Consider the following 15,362-nt stretch of genomic DNA (forward strand, 5'->3'; position numbering starts at 1 on the left):
TACCATAGAGCCTAAGATACTCCTGTTACCATGGGGCCTCAGATGCTCCTGTTACCATAGATACTCCTGTTACCATGGGACGTCAGATACTCCTGTTACCATAGATACTCCTCTTACCATAGGGTCTCAGATACTCCTGTTACCATAGATAATCCTGTTACCATAGATACTCCTATTACCATAGGGCCTCAGATACTCCTGTTACCATAGATACTCCTATTACCATAGATACTCCTATTACCATAGGGTCGCATATACTCCTGTTACCATAGATACTCCTATTACCATAGATACTCCTATTACCATAGGGTCTCATATACTCCTGTTACCATAGATACTCCTATTACCATAGGGTCTCATATACTCCTGTTACCATAGATTCTCCTATTACCATAGGGTCTCATATACTCCTGTTACCATAGATACTCCTATTACCATAGGGTCTCATATACTCCTGTTACCATAGATACTCCTATTACCATAGGGTCTCATATACTCCTGTTACAATAGGGTCTCATATACTCCTGTTACAATAGGGTCTCATATACTCCTGTTACCATAGATACTCCTGTTACCATAGGGTCCCATATACTCCTGTTACCATAGATACTCCTGTTACCATAGATACTCCTGTTACCATAGATACTTCTGTTACCATAGGGCCTAAGATACTCCTGTTACCATAGATACTCCTGTTACAATAGGGTCTCATATACTCTTGTTACCATAGATACTCCTGTTACCATAGGGTCTTAGATACTCCTGTTACCATATATACTCCTGTTACCATAGGGTCTCAGATACTCCTGTTACCATAGCTACTCCTGTGACCATAGGGTCCCATATACTCCTGTTACCATAGATAATCCTGTTACCATAGATACTCCTGTTACCATAGATACTTCTGTTACCATAGGGTCTCAGATACTCCTGTTACCATAGATAGTCCTGTTACCATAGGGTCTCAGATACTCCTGTTACCATAGATACTCCGGTTACCATAGGGCCTAAGATACTCCTGTTACCATAGATACTCCTGCTACCATAGATACTCCTGTTACCAAAGATACTCATTTTACCATAGGGCCTAAGATACTGCTGTTACCATAGATACTCCTGTTACCGTAGGGCCTCAGATACTCCTGTTACCATAGATACTCCTATTACCATAGGGCCTAAGATACTCCGGTTACCATAGATACTCCTGTTACCATAGATACTCCTGTTACCATAGGGTCTTATATACTCCTGTTACCATAGATACTCCTGTTACCGTAGGGCCTCAGATACTCCTGTTACCATAGATACTCCTATTACCATAGGGCCTATACTCCTGTTACTATAGATACTACTGTTACCATAGATACTCCTGTTACCATAGGGTCTCATATACTCCTGTTACCATAGATACTCCTGTTACCATAGGGTCTCATATACTCCTGTTACCATAGATACTCCTATTACCATAGGGCCTAAGATACTCCTGTTACTATAGATACTCCTGTTACCATAGATACTCCTGTTACCATAGGGTCTCATATACTCCTGTTACCATAGATACTCCTGTTACCATAGGGTCTCATATACTCCTGTTACCATAGATACTCATTTTACCATAGGGCCTAAGATACTGCTGTTACCATAGATACTCCTGTTACCATAGATACTCCTGTTACCATAGATACTTCTGTTACCATAGGGCCTAAGATACTCCTGTTACTATAGATACTCCTGTTACAATAGGGTCTCATATAATCCTGTTACAATAGGGTCTCATATACTCCTGTTACCAGAGCTACTCCTGTTACCATAGGGTCCCATATACTCCTGTTACCATAGATAATCCTGTTACCATAGATACTCCTGTTACCATAGATACTTCTGTTACCATAGGGCCTAAGATACTCCTGTTACCATAGATACTCCTGTTACAATAGGGTCTCATATACTCCTGTTACCATAGATACTCCTGTTACCATAGATACTCCTGTTACCATAGCTACTCCTGTGACCATAGGGTCCCATATACTCCTGTTACCATAGATAATCCTGTTACCATAGATACTCCTGTTACCATAGATACTTCTGTTACCATAGGGCCTAAGATACTCCTGTTACCATAGATACTCCTGTTACAATAGGGTCTCATATACTCCTGTTACCATAGATACTCCTGTTACCATAGATACTCCTATTACCATAGGGTCTCAGATACTCCTGTTACCATAGATAGTCCTGTTACCATAGGGTCTCAGATACTCCTGTTACCATAGATACTCCGGTTACCATAGGGCCTAAGATACTCCTGTTACCATAGATACTCCTGCTACCATAGATACTCCTGTTACCATAGGGTCTCAGATACTCCTGTTACCAAAGATACTCATTTTACCATAGGGCCTAAGATACTGCTGTTACCATAGATACTCCTGTTACCGTAGGGCCTCAGATACTCCTGTTACCATAGATACTCCTATTACCATAGGGCCTAAGATACTCCGGTTACCATAGATACTCCTGTTACCATAGATACTCCTGTTACCATAGGGTCTTATATACTCCTGTTACCATAGATACTCCTGTTACCGTAGGGCCTCAGATACTCCTGTTACCATAGATACTCCTATTACCATAGGGCCTATACTCCTGTTACTATAGATACTACTGTTACCATAGATACTCCTGTTACCATAGGGTCTCAGATACTCCTGTTACCATAGATACTCATTTTACCATAGGGCCTAAGATACTGCTGTTACCATAGATATTCCTGTTACCATATATTCTTCTGTTACCATAGGGTCTCAGATACTCCTGTTACCATAGATACTCCTGTTACCATAGGGTCTCATATACTCCTGTTACCATAGATACTCCTATTACCATAGGGCCTAAGATACTCCTGTTACTATAGATACTCCTGTTACCATAGATACTCCTGTTACCATAGGGTCTCATATACTCCTGTTACTATAGATACTCCTGTTACCATAGGGTCTCATATACTCCTGTTACCATAGATACTCATTTTACCATAGGGCCTAAGATACTGCTGTTACCATAGATACTCCTGTTACCATAGATACTCCTGTTACCATAGATACTTCTGTTACCATAGGGCCTAAGATACTCCTGTTACTATAGATACTCCTGTTACAATAGGGTCTCATATAATCCTGTTACAATAGGGTCTCATATACTCCTGTTACCAGAGCTACTCCTGTTACCATAGGGTCCCATATACTCCTGTTACCATAGATAATCCTGTTACCATAGATACTCCTGTTACCATAGATACTTCTGTTACCATAGGGCCTAAGATACTCCTGTTACCATAGATACTCCTGTTACAATAGGGTCTCATATACTCCTGTTACCATAGATACTCCTGTTACCATAGATACTCCTGTTACCATAGATACTCCTGTTACCATAGGGTCTCAGATACTCCTGTTACCATAGATACTCCTGTTACCATAGGGCCTAAGATACTCCTGTTACCATAGATAATCCTGCTACCATAGATACTCCTGTTACCATAGGGTCTCAGATACTCCTGTTACCAAAGATACTCATTTTACCATAGGGCCTAAGATACTGCTGTTACCATAGATACTCCTGTTACCGTAGGGCCTCAGATACTCCTGTTACTATAGATACTCCTATTACCATAGGGCCTAAGATACTCCTGTTACCATAGATACTCCTGTTACCATAGATACTCCTGTTACCATAGGGTCTCATATACTCCTGTTACCATAGATACTCATTTTACCATAGGGCCTAAGATACTCCTGTTACCATAGAAACTCCTGTTACCATAGATACTTCTGTTACCATAGGGCCTAAGATACTCCTGTTACCATAGATACTCCTGTTACAATAGTGTCTCATATACTCCTGTTACAATAGGGTCTCATATACTCCTGTTACTATAGATACTCCTATTACCATAGGGCCTAAGATACTCCTGTTACCATAGATACTCCTGTTACCATAGATACTCCTGTTACCATAGGGTCTCATATACTCCTGTTACCATAGATACTCATTTTACCATAGGGTCCCATATACTCCTGTTACCATAGATACTCCTGTTACCATAGATACTCCTATTACCATAGGGCCTAAAATACTCCTGTTACCATAGATACTCCTGTTACCATAGATACTCCTGTTACCATAGGGTCTCATATACTCCTGTTACCATAGATACTCCTGTTACCGTAGGGCATCAGATACTCCTGTCACCATAGATACTCCTATTACCATAGGGCCTAAGATACCCCTGTTACTATAGATACTACTGTTACCATAGATACTCCTGTTACCATAGGGTCTCAGATACTCCTGTTACCATAGATACTAATTTTACCATAGGGCCTAAGATACTGCTGTTACCATAGATACTCCTGTTACCATATATTCTCCTGTTACCATAGGGCCTCATATACTCCTGTTACCATAGATACTCCTATTACCATAAGGCCTAAGATACTCCTGTTACTATAGATACTCCTATTACCATAGATACTCCTGTTACCATAGGGTCTCATATACTCCTGTTACCATAGATACTCCTGTTACCATAGGGTCTCATATACTCCTGTTACCATAGATACTCATTTTACCATAGGGCCTAAGATACTGCTGTTACCATAGATACTCCTGTTACCATAGATACTCCTGTTACCATAGATACTTCTGTTACCATAGGGCCTAAGATACTCCTGTTACCATAGATACTCCTGTTACAATAGGGTCTCATATACTCCTGTTACCATATATACTCCTGTTACCATAGATACTCCTGTTACCATAGGGTCTCAGATACTCCTGTTACCATAGGGCCTAAGATACTCCTGTTACCATAGATAATCCTGCTACCATAGATACTCCTGTTACCATAGGGTCTCATATACTCCTGTTACCATAGATACTCCTGTTACCATAGGGTCTCATATACTCCTGTTACCATAGATACTAATTTTACCATAGGGCCTAAGGTACTGCTGTTACCATAGATACTCCTGTTACCATATATTCTCCTGTTACCATAGGGTCTCAGATACTCCTGTTACCATAGATACTCATTTTACCATAGGGCCTAAGATACTCCTGTTACCGTAGGGCCTCAGATACTCCTGTTACCATAGATACTCCTGTTACCATAGGGCCTAAGATACTGTTGTTACCATAGATACTCCTGTTACCGTAGGACCTCAGATACTCCTGTTACCATAGATACTCCTATTACCATAGGGCCTAAGATACTCCTGTTACTATAGATACTTACCATAGATACTCCTGTTACCATAGATACTCCTGTTACCATAGATACTTCTGTTACCATAGGGCCTAAGATACTCCTGTTACCATAGATACTCCTGTTACAATAGTGTCTCATATACTCCTGTTACAATAGGGTCTCATATACTCCTGTTACCATAGATACTCCTGTTACCATAGGGTCCCATATACTCCTGTTACCATAGATACTCCTGTTACCATAGGGCCTCAGATACTCCTGTTACCATAGATACTCCTATTACCATAGGGCCTAAGATACTCCTGTTACCATAGATACTCCTGTTACCATAGATACTCCTGTTACCATAGGGTCTCATATACTCCTGTTACCATAGATACTCCTGTTACCATAGATACTCCTGTTACCATAGGGCCTAAGATACTCCTGTTACTATAGATACTACTGTTACCATAGATACTCCTGTTACCATAGGGTCTCAGATACTCCTGTTACCATAGATACTCATTTTACCATAGGGCCTAAGATACTGCTGTTACCATAGATACTCCTGTTACCATAGGGCCTCAGATACTCCTGTTACCATAGATACTCCTATTACCATAGGGCCTAAGATACTCCTGTTACCATAGATACTCCTGTTACCATAGATACTCCTGTTACCATAGGGTCTCATATACTCCTGTTACCATAGATACTCCTGTTACCGTAGGGCCTCAGATACTCCTGTTACCATAGATACTCCTATTACCATAGGGCCTAAGATACTGCTGTTACCATAGATACTCCTGTTACCATATATTCTCCTGTTACCATATGGTCTCAGATACTCCTGTTACCATAGATACTCATTTTACCATAGGGCCTAAGATACTCCTGTTACTATAGATACTCCTGTTACCATAGATACTCCTGTTTCCATAGGGTCTCATGTACTCCTGTTACCATAGGGTCTCATATACTCCTGTTACCATAGATATTCATTTTACCATAGGGCCTAAGATACTGCTGTTACCATAGATACTCCTGTTACCATAGATACTCCTGTTACCATAGATACTTCTGTTACCATAGGGCCTAAGATACTCCTGTTACCATTGATAGTCCTGTTACAATAGGGTCTCTTATAATCCTGTTACAATAGGGTCTCATATACTCCTGTTACCATAGATTCTCCTATTACCGTAGGGTCTCATATACTCCTGTTACCATAGATACTCCTATTACCATAGGGTCTCATATACTCCTGTTACAATAGGGTCTCTTATAATCCTGTTACAATAGGGTCTCATATACTCCTGTTACCATAGATAATCCTGTTACCATAGATACTCCTGTTACCATAGATACTTCTGTTACCATAGGGCCTAAGATACTCCTGTTACCATAGATACTCCTGTTACAATAGGGTCTCATATACTCCTGTTACCATAGATACTCCTGTTACCATAGATACTCCTGTTACCATAGATACTCCTGTTACCATAGGGTCTCAGATACTCCTGTTACCATAGATACTCCTGTTACCATAGGGCCTAAGATACTCCTGTTACCATAGATAATCCTGCTACCATAGATACTCCTATTACCATAGGGTCTCATATACTCCTGTTACAATAGTGTCTCTTATAATCCTGTTACAATAGGGTCTCATATACTCCTGTTACCATAGATAATCCTGTTACCATAGATACTCCTGTTACCATAGATACTTCTGTTACCATAGGGCCTAAGATACTCCTGTTACCATAGATACTCCTGTTACAATAGGGTCTCATATACTCCTGTTACCATAGATACTCCTGTTACCATAGATACTCCTGTTACCATAGATACTCCTGTTACCATAGGGTCTCAGATACTCCTGTTACCATAGATACTCCTGTTACCATAGGGCCTAAGATACTCCTGTTACCATAGATAATCCTGCTACCATAGATACTCCTGTTACCATAGGGGCTCAGATACTCCTGTTACCAAAGATACTCATTTTACCATAGGGCCTAAGATACTGCTGTTACCATAGATACTCCTGTTACCGTAGGGCCTCAGATACTCCTGTTACTATAGATACTCCTATTACCATAGGGCCTAAGATACTCCTGTTACCATAGATACTCCTGTTACCATAGGGTCTCATATACTCCTGTTACCATAGATACTCCTGTTACCATAGATACTCACTTTACCATAGGGCCTAAGATACTGCTGTTACCATAGATACTCCTGTTACCATATATTCTCCTGTTACCATAGGGTCTCAGATACTCCTGTTACCATAGATACTCATTTTACCATAGGGCCTAATATACTCCTGTTACCATAGATACTCCTGTTACCATAGGGCCTAAGATACTGTTGTTACCATAGATACTCCTGTTACCGTAGGACCTCAGATACTCCTGTTACCATAGATACTCCTATTACCATAGGGCCTAAGATACTCCTGTTACTATAGATACTTACCATAGATACTCCTGTTACCATAGATACTCCTGTTACCATAGATACTTCTGTTACCATAGGGCCTAAGATACTCCTGTTACCATAGATACTCCTGTTACAATAGGGTCTCATATACTCCTGTTACCATAGATACTCCTGTTACCATAGATACTCCTGTTACCATAGGGTCTCAGATACTCCTGTTACCATAGATTCTCCTGTTACCATAGGGTCTCAGATACTCCTGTTACCATAGATACTCCTGTTACCATAGATACTCATTTTACCATAGGGCCTAAGATACTCCTGTTACCATAGATACTCCTGCTACCATAGATACTCCTGTTACCATAGGGTCTCAGATACTCCTGTTACCATAGATACTCATTTTACCATAGGGCCTAAGATACTGCTGTTACCATAGATACTCCTGTTACCGTAGGGCCTCAGATACTCCTGTTACCATAGATACTCATATTACCATAGGGCCTAAGATACTCCTGTTACCATAGATACTCCTGTTACCATAGGGTCTCAGATACTCCTGTTACCATAGATACTCCTGTTACCATAGGGTCTCAGATACTCCTGTTACCATAGATACTCCTGTTACCATAGATACTCATATTACCATAGGGCCTAAGATACTCCTGTTACCATAGATACTCCTGTTACCATAGGGTCTCAGATACTCCTGTTACCATAGATACTCCTGTTACCATAGGGTCTCATATACTCCTGTTACCATAGATACTCCTATTACCATAGGGCCTAAGATACTCCTGTTACTATAGATACTCCTGTTTCCATAGATACTCCTGTTACCATAGGGTCTCATATACTCCTGTTACCATAGATACTCCTATTACCATAGGGCCTAAGATACTCCTGTTACCATAAATACTCCTATTACCATAGGGCCTAAGATACTCCTGTTACCATAGATACTCCTGTTACATAGATACTCCTCTTACCATAGGGTCTCATATACTCCTGTTACAATAGATACTCCTGTTACCATAGATACTCCTATTACCATAGGGCCTATGATACTCCTGTTACCATAGATACTCCTGTTACATAGATACTCCTCTTACCATAGGGTCCCATATACTCCTGTTACCATAGATACTCCTGTTACCATAGATACTCCTGTTACCATAGGGTCTCATATTCTCCTGTTACCATAGATACTCCTGTTACCATAGATACTCCTGTTACCATAGGGTCTCATATACTCCTGTTACCATAGGGTCTCAGATACCCCTGTTGCCATAGATACTCCTGTTACCATATTGTCTCAGATACTCCTGTTACCATAGGGTCTCAGATACTCCTGTTACCATAGATACTCCTGTTACAATAGGGTCTCATATACTCCTGTTACCATAGATACTCCTGTTACCATAGATATTCCTGTTACGATGGGGCCTCAGATACTCCTGTTACCATAGATACAACTGTTACAATGGGGCCTCAGATACTCCTGTTACCATAGATACTCCTGTTACCATAGATACTCCTGTTACCATGGGGCCTCAGATATTCCGGATCGGTGGAGTTAAATACCTTTCAATATGTGCTGCTGGGTACCTCTGATCCGACCTGGGATTTAATTACATCGCAAAGGTTCATAAAAAAATATTACCAAGAAAGCACATAAATCAAAAAAAAAATCCATGTTGAGTGTATCTAACTTGCTAAGATCGTGTGTGTCAGAGAGAGACGTTTCATGCTCTGTCACAGTATTTGGTGTGCGTGTGTGTGATTTTCTCAGTAAGAATTTGGAGAATGAGGGGTGTGTTGGAGGTTGACTAATGCTCATTATCAGTCAATAAGCCCTTCAGTAAAACAAGAGAGAGAGCGAGAGACAGAGACACAGAAAGAGAGAGAGCCACACAGAGAGAGAAGAGACACAGAGAGAGAGAGACACAGAGAGAGAGAGAGAGAGAGACAGAGGAGAATGAAAGACTTTGAGGTTGAGGTGAACAGGAGAGCTCCTCCATTAAAGTCAAGCCAACCATGACACCCCTCTCCAGAGAGAGAGAGATGGAGAGAAGAGGATAACAAATAAAGAGGGGTTAACAATGGTGGGAACAATCCCAGTTGACCCCTCAACTCTCTTATTCTTTAAAGGAGACATCAGGAACACTTGTAATCCACAGGTCAGCTTTCGTGTCTTCATTTGGGATGATCCAAAACCTTTAAGATAATGTGATAAAGACACCCCAGAAACAAATAAACACCAGACATGACAACGGAAGTTGGTAGGAATTGGGCCAGGCGCGGACTGGCCATCGGGCAGTTGTGGGCCTGTCTAAATGGTATTTTTTTGTGCAGAATGACTAGGACCTGTGTGTTAGAAATATCTGGGCTGATTTCTGTTCCCAGTCAGACCCTGGATTGGGCTGTCTCATTGAATCTGCATCTGAGTGTGTAAGACAGAAACGTTACCGCCTCTCTAGCGGTAATGAATGTTGTTAAGAAATACCTCTCCCTAATGGCTTCCACGTTTCTCCTATAAAACACCAGCATCAGAAGGCTGTGGCGAACACACACACACACACACACACACACACACACACACACACACACACACCTTCCTCCTTCCCCGTCACAAGGCTCCCAGTCAGACACATACCTCCCAGAGGACTTTGCTATTCCACATAAACAGCTATAAAACATCAGTGAAACAATAAGAGCCTTGCTAAAGCAGCTTCCTGGAGCAGCAGCAGGCTTTGATGAACTCCAGTATAATCAGGGAAACAGAGAGGCTGTGTTACAACTGCACACTGATGTGAAACACAGTCAGGGATCTGTTTAGGGAGGTAGTTAGTCAGGGCTCACAGGGATCTGTTTAGGGAGGTAGTTAGTCAGGTCTCACAGGGATCTGTTTAGGGAGGTAGTTAGTCAGGTCTCACAGGGATCTCTGTGTGTTTAGGGAGGAAGTTAGTCAGGTCTCACAGGGATCTCTGTGTGTTTAGGGAGGAAGTTAGTCAGGTCTCACAGGGATCTCTGTGTGTTTAGGGAGGAAGTTAGTCAGGTCTCACAGGGATCTCTGTGTGTTTAGGGAGATAGTTAGTCAGGTCTCACAGGGACCTCTGTGTGTTCAGAGAGGTAGTTAGTTACACCGATCTGAGGTTGCTTGCATCTGAGTTGTTCCACGAAATGAGTGCCTTTTGCGTCCCTTTGACATGTTAAGTCAAAAGTGTATTTATTCTACAAGCCTGTTATATTAAATGAAGAGCCCTTTACTGACGACCACCCTGAAGACATGTTGACCCACCTCACCCCACACTGTCTCCAGGTGTTCTCCATCATGGTAAAGCCCTGAAGACATGTTGACCCACCTCACCCCACACTGTCTCCAGGTGTTCTCCATCATGGTAAAGCCCTGAAGACATGTTGACCCACCTCACCCCACACTGTCTCCAGGTGTTCTCCATCATGGTAAAGCCCTGAAGACATGTTGACCCACCTCACCCCACACTGTCTCCAGGTGTTCTCCATCATGGTAAAGCCCTGAAGACATGTTGACCCACCTCACCCCACACTGTCTCCAGGTGTTCTCCATCATGGTAAAGCCCTGAAGACATGTTGACCCACCTCACCCCACACTGTCTCCAGGTGTTCTCCATCATGGTAAAGCCCTGAAGACATGTTGACCCACCTCACCCCACACTGTCTCCAGGTGTTCTCCATCATGGTAAAGCCCTGAAGACATGTTGACCCACCTCACCCCACACTGTCTCCAGGTGTTCTCCATCATGGTAAAGCCCTGAAGACATGTTGACCCACCTCACCCCACACTGTCTCCAGGTGTTCTCCATCATGGTAAAGCCCTGAAGACATGTTGACCCACCTCACCCCACACTGTCTCCAGGTGTTCTCCATCATGGTAAAGCCCTGAAGACATGTTGACCCACCTCACCCCACACTGTCTCCAGGTGTTCTCCATCATGGTAAAGCCCTGAAGACATGTTGACCCACCTCACCCCACACTGTCTCCAGGTGTTCTCCATCATGGTAAAGCCCTGAAGACATGTTGACCCACCTCACCCCACACTGTCTCCAGGTGTTCTCCATCATGGTAAAGCCCTGAAGACATGTTGACCCACCTCACCCCACACTGTCTCCAGGTGTTCTCCATCATGGTAAAGCCCTGAAGACATGTTGACCCACCTCATCCCACACTGTCTCCAGGTGTTCTCCATCATGGTAAAGCCCTGAAGACATGTTGACCCACCTCACCCCACACTGTCTCCAGGTGTTCTCCATCATGGTAAAGCCCTGAAGACATGTTGACCCACCTCACCCCACACTGTCTCCAGGTGTTCTCCATCATGGTAAAGCCCTGAAGACATGTTGACCCACCCCACACTGTCTCCAGGTGTTCTCCATCATGGTAAAGCCCTGAAGACATGTTGACCCACCTCACCCCACACTGTCTCCAGGTGTTCTCCATCATGGTAAAGCCCTGAAGACATGTTGACCCACCTCACCCCACACTGTCTCCAGGTGTTCTCCATCATGGTAAAGCCCTGAAGACATGTTGACCCACCTCACCTCACACTGTCTCCAGGTGTTCTCCATCATGGTAAAGCCCTGAAGACATGTTGACCCACCTCACCCCACACTGTCTCCAGGTGTTCTCCATCATGGTAAAGCCTTGGTTATGATGTTGCTTTGACAAAGTCCTTTCTGGAGATCAGGATTTACTTCATGTGATTCATTCTAAAGAGAAAGAAAAAACGGTGTACCTCATTTAAAGGTCAACCGTGTTACGTGAACTGAACCCTTGTTTTAGTAAAATGAAATTAGTCCTTTTAAAAAAATTTAAAACATTGTTCTAGGCAAAGCCAGGTGTAGAAGCAGGTGAGCTGGTTCTACGGGCCGAGCAGAACACCCCAACCCTGTTACCCATTACTTTGGACCTGCTCTAAATACAATGGCAGGGTGACATTTTCAGACTAAAGTGTTAATCTGGAATAGGAGATTAACCCGGATTAATGACCTCTAGGAGCCCGATCCTAATTCCTAATCTGTGCTTTGATGTGTCATTGTTTGGTACTTACTTCCCAACAAACACACAAACACACTACACCATTATTAACAAGAGGATATTATATCACACTACACCATTATTAACAAGAGGTTATTATAACACTACACCATTATTAACAAGAGGATATTATATCACACTACACCATTATTAACAAGAGGTTATTATAACACTACACCATTATTAACAAAAGGTTATTATAACACACTACACCATTATTAACAAGAGGTTATTATATCACTACACCATTATTAACAAGAGGTTATTATAACACTACACCATTATTAACAAGAGGTTATTATATCACATTACACCATTATTAACAAGAGGTTATTATAACACTACACCATTATTAACAAGAGGTTATTATAACACTACACCATTATTAACAAGAGGTTATTATATCACACTACACCATTATTAACAAGATGTTATTATATCACACTACACCATTATTAACAAGAGGTTATTATAACACTACACCATTATTAACAAGAGGTTATTATAACACTACACCATTATTAACAATTGGTTATTATATCACATTACACCATTATTAACAAGAGGTTATTATAACACTACACCATTATTAACAAGAGGTTATTATATCACACTACACCATTATTAACAAGAGGTTATTATAACACTACACCATTATTAACAAGAGGTTATTATAACACTACACAATTATTATTGAGAAGAGGTTATTATAACACTACATCATTATTAACAAGAGGTTATTATATCACTACACCATTATTAACAAGAGGTTATTATAACACTACACCATTATTAACAAGAGGTTATTATAACACTACACCATTATTAACAAGAGGTTATTATAACACTACACCATTATTAACAAGAGGTTATTATAACACACTACACCATTATTAACAAGAGGTTATTATAACACTACACAATTATTATTGAGAAGAGGTTATTATAACACTACATCATTATTAACAAGAGGTTATTATATCACTACACCATTATTAACAAGAGGTTATTATAACACTACACCATTATTAACAAGAGGTTATTATAACACTACACCATTATTAACAAGAGGTTATTATAACACTACACCATTATTAACACGAGGTTATTATAACACACTACACCATTATTAACAAGAGGTTATTATATCACATTACACCATTATTAGCAGGAGGTTATTATATCACACTACACCATTATTAACAAGAGGTTATTATAACACTACACCATTATTAACAAGAGGTTATTATATCACATTACACCATTATTAACAAGAGGTTATTATAACACTACACCATTATTAACAAGAGGTTATTATATCACATTACACCATTATTAACAAGAGGTTATTATAACACTACACCATTATTAACAAGATGTTATTATAACACACTACACCATTATTAACAAGAGGTTATTATAACACATTACACCATTATTAACAAGAGGTTATTATAACACTACACCATTATTAACAAGATGTTATTATATCACACTACACCATTATTAACAAGAGGTTATTATATCACACTACACCATTATTAACAAGATGTTATTATAACACACTACACCATTATTAACAAGAGGTTATTATAACACTACACCATTATTAACAAGAGGTTATTATAACACACTACACCATTATTAACAAGAGGTTATTATAACACACTACACCATTATTAACAAGAGGTTATTATAACACTACACCATTATTAACAAGAGGCTATTATAACACTACACCATTATTAACAAGAGGTTATTATAACACACTACACCATTGTTAACAAGATGTTATTATATCACACTACACCATTATTAACAAGAGGTTATTAACACACTACACCATTATTAACAATAGGTTATTATAACACTACACCATTATTAACAAGAGGTTATTATATCACACTACACCATTATTAACAAGAGGTTATTATATCACATTACACCATTATTAACAAGAGGTTATTATAACACACTACACCATTATTAACAAGAGGTTATTATAACACTACACCATTATTAACAAGAGGTTATTATATCACACTACACCATTATTAACAAGAGGCTATTATAACACTACACCATTATTAACAAGAGGTTATTATAACACACTACACCATTATTAACAAGATGTTATTATATCACACTACACCATTATTAACAAGAGGTTATTAACACACTACACCATTATTAACAATAGGTTATTATAACACTACACCATTATTAACAAGAGCTTATTATAACACTACACCATTATTAACAAGAGGTTATTATAACACACTACACCATTATTAACAAGAGGTTATTATAACACTACACAATTATTAACACGAGGTTATTATATCACACTACACCATTATTAACAAGAGGTTATTATAACACTACACCATTATTAACAAGAGGTTATTATAACACTACACCATTATTAACACGAGGTTATTATAACACACTACACCATTATTAACAAGAGGTTATTATATCACATTACACCATTATTAGCAGGAGGTTATTATATCACACTACACCATTATTAACAAGAGGTTATTATAACACTACACCATTATTAACAAGAGGTTATTATATCAC

This window comes from Salmo salar, chromosome ssa16 (genome assembly GCF_905237065.1).
Source record: "Salmo salar chromosome ssa16, Ssal_v3.1, whole genome shotgun sequence".
Classification (NCBI taxonomy): Eukaryota; Metazoa; Chordata; class Actinopteri; order Salmoniformes; family Salmonidae; genus Salmo; species Salmo salar.